Genomic DNA, 3,745 nt, shown 5'->3' on the forward strand with positions numbered 1-3,745 from the left:
AAAAAAAAAAAAAAACCTAATTTAATTATTTAATTTCTTTAAAGGTGAATGGAAAATCTACTTGCAAAAAATATGAGAATTTAGGATTCCAAAGTTAAAAGGCCCCACTAAATAAAGCTTAGAATCTTTAATTTGAGAGATAATAAAATACAATAATTATTTCACAGTCAGCTTGTATACAACTCAAACTTCAAAACATCAAGGATACTTTCCTTGACCTTTGGCCACTTCATCAAGTAGCACCACACTGACCCAACTGGACTGATGCCACTCAGAACTGGACAAACAGGGAGTACAGTCAGAAGGCTGCCTGCATCTGCTCCTTACGTCAAATCCTACCCAGATGTGCTCACCTTGAGAAGTTCCTAAGGTTAGGAAACATCTGTTAGTACTCCCACTAAAAAAACAAAACAAAACAAAAAACAGAAAAAGAAAACCAAGAGCTTCAATCATGTGGACAGAGAAAGCCAGTGCTCTACGTTGTGATACAAGCAGTCCATGACCAGGAGACTAGTAAATGTCCAATGACGGGCAGGCAAGACACTAAGGTATATCACAGATGCACCCTCTTAAGCAACAACTTGCTCATCTACAAATAAAGGGTTGCATATTAAAATTCTTCACAGGATAGAGTACGACAGAATAAACAAAGCTGAAAAAATTCTGGATAAATGTAATCCTGTTAAAGAACACACCCGATTTGAGGTGAGGAAATTCATTACTCTACTTTTCTCCAAGAGTCCAGACAGGGAGCTTCAAAATCTGCCATATCCCAGAACCACTATGTTATTTGACTCCTTGGCAGACTAATACCCGGCTTCTTCATGTACGAACTAACAAAGTACCTACTGACCAAATATAGCCTTTGAAGGAAAGTCCATTATTATACCGTGGGCCTAACAGCTTTTCTATGGGAGAGAACATTTGGTATGAATTGCCCTGTTTAACAAATTGCTGAGACATGCAGAAAAATAACCTTCCACAATTTGAGACCACACACTGACTGACACAAAGGGCTCTTACAACAGAGAAAACCAAGATGCATCATCTGGTTCACAATATTTTACATATAAACGGTTTGTCAACAGTGAGTGAAAGCTAATTACAACCAACTTTGGAACTTCAGTGTTCTAACCGAGACTGGACTTTTTAGCTTAAGCTTTGCAACGAAGATTTTTGTTTAACCCAAGCATCACCTTCCTTAAACCTTGAAACACTGCTGGCCAATGAATTTGACAGTCTTTAGAAACGATTAAGCGTCTCCTGCACTTTCACTTCGTAGCCACCAGATCCAAGTCCCGGAAGGCAGGAAGCCGACGTTTCCCACTCCAGGTAGGGAAAAGGTAAACACCCTCACGCATCACCCTGCCACAGGCTGCCTCCTGGGCAACCTGGGTTACTCGGCCCCTTCTCTCCCTCAGAGTCGAGGCAATTGGGGTGAGAACCCTTCTTCCTCCCAAGCCACTGCCGCGTACAAGGTGCAGACCACGCTCATTGCGGGTCACCGGAGCTAAAGATAGCCCCGCCGCACCTGGGGAGAGCCTGAGCCCCGCGCGCCGCCGCCAGGCTTGCCCCTGCCGCCTTTCGCGTCCCGGGCCCTTTGGGGGCCGGGGTCCTTGCCGCAGCCCCTTCCAGAACCTTACGAACTAGCCCCGGCCTGCCAGCCCTCGATGGGCCCTGCCGCCCAGGCTCCGATTTGCAAGCGGCTCGAGCCCACTGATCGCCGCGGCCTGCACCTACCCCGCCACCCTACCGCCGCGGCTCCAGCCCGGGCGCTCGCCCACCGAGGCTCGGTTCGCCTGCTCCGCGCCCGGCTGCCCGCTCCGCCCCGGCGCTCGGAGAGCCGGGGCTGCGCCCACACTGGGCATGCCCGGGCCGCACGGGGCAGCTGGGAAGTCGGGCGGGCAGCCTGCCGGTCGCTGGGTAGGGGCGGGGCTAGCGAGGTAGGGCGGGGCCATATTAGAGGGGCGTGGTCTGGGAGCCTGGGAATTGTAGTTGGCTGGACCTCAGAGTCCAGGCTCATTCTGGGTATCCAGGTCCAGGATTCTAGCCCTTTGTTGCCTCCTCGTCAAACCACTTCTCACTGTTGAGCCTTCATTAGCCTCCTTAATCTATTTACACATCATTGCTGGTCTTTCTGAAATCCTTTAAGAACAAATGATGAAAACAATAAAATAGGAGTCACCTTGGTAATTTGGAGGCTTTCTATAGTTAAAGACTAATAAACCAGGTATGGTGATGCACACCTGTAATCTCAGCCCTTGGAAATCTGAAGAGAAGAAATGCTCCAAATTCGAGTACAGCCTTGGCTACATAATAAGTACCAGCATTGGCAGGGCTGTGTAACAACATCTTGATTCAGAAAAAACATACAAAAACAAGAAACAAACAAAAACTCAATAGAGTAATCAGTTATCATGCACATGCACAAAGCCCTGGCTTCAAGTCCCAGCATTATATTACACAGGGCATGATAGTACAATCTCAACACTTGGGATTTGGAGGCAAGAGGATCAGAAGTTTGGGTGATTCAGAATATAATGTATCAACCACTTAGGCTGCATTTAGTGTGGATTCTAATGATGGAATGGCTGTGATAAAAGCCAAGTCGAGATTGCTGTTTCCACCTCCATCCCCACTGGTTCAGTTCTAGCCTAGCTCCATAATTTCTTGTCATGAAACTGTAGGAAAAGCCATTTTTACCTTTACCTTTTTCAGGTTTCTCCTTTGAGTCTAAGAAACTAAACCAAAAAAGAGTCAAGTATAATAAAAACATACAAGTTATCTAGTGAGTTAGTAGTGACTGACATATAAACCCTGAGAAGGGAATGAAGAAGATTGGAGATGTGTATTAGGGTTTTCTTTTCTTATTTGGAGGGGGATGGAGGGAGGCTGGAGACAGAGTTTCTCTGTATAGCCCTGGCTGTCCTGGAACTCACTCTGTAAACCAGGCTGGCCTCGAACTCAAGAGATCTGCCTGCCTCTGCCTTCCAAGTGTTGGGAATAAAGGCAGGCACCACCACCCAGTTAGTTTAGTCCAGAGGAACAGAACTTAATGAATATATATGGGGTTTATTAGAATGACTTACAGGCTGTGGTCCAACTAAACCAACAACGGTTACCTGTGAATGGAAGGTCCAAGAGTTCAGCAGTTGTTCACTTCACAAGGCTGGGTATCGAAGCTGGTCTTCAGCACACGCTGGAATCCCAAAGTAGTAGACTCTAATGCCAGTGGAGGAATGGACTTGACAGTGAGAGCAAGAGCAAGCAGGCAAAGAGTGAATTTCCTTCACCCATGTTCATTATATGGGCTGTCAACAGGAAGTGTGGCCCATATTAAAAAAGGGTCTTTCCACCGCAAAAGATCTTGCTTAGGAGTCCTCCCAGCTGGGTGTGGTAGGATGTACTCACTCCCTTAGCTCCAGCACAGGGAAGGCTGAGGATTAAGATTAAGTTCGAAGCCAGGCGTGGTAGTGCACGCCTTTAATCCCAGTACTTGGGAGGCAGAGACTGGCGAATTTCTGAGTTCCGGGCCAGCCTGCTCTACAGAGTGAGTTTCAGGATAGCCAGGGCTACACAGAGAAACCCTGTCTTGAAAAACCAAAAAAAAAAAAAAAAAAAAAAAAAAGTTCGAGGACATCCAGGACTTAACGGAAACACCCTGTGTTGAAAATAAACCTATCTGTGTCAACCAGGCTGGCCTTGAACTTAGAGGTCCACCTGCCTCTGCCTCCTGATGCTGGGA

General features: G+C 46.9%; 1 protein-coding gene across 1 annotated transcript in view; it reads right to left on the minus strand.

Moving 5' to 3' along the window:
- The window catches only part of Ei24 (EI24 autophagy associated transmembrane protein), a 19,110-nt gene extending 17,186 nt beyond the window's left edge, over nt 1-1,924 (minus strand). Inside the window, exon 1 of the mRNA XM_021206815.2 lies at nt 1,741-1,924. The gene's annotated coding sequence lies outside the window, so the exon portion shown is untranslated. The remainder of the gene's footprint in view (nt 1-1,740) is intronic.
- Nucleotides 1,925-3,745: the final 1,821 nt, after the last annotated feature.

Source organism: Mus pahari, chromosome 10 (genome assembly GCF_900095145.1).
Source record: "Mus pahari chromosome 10, PAHARI_EIJ_v1.1, whole genome shotgun sequence".
Classification (NCBI taxonomy): Eukaryota; Metazoa; Chordata; class Mammalia; order Rodentia; family Muridae; genus Mus; species Mus pahari.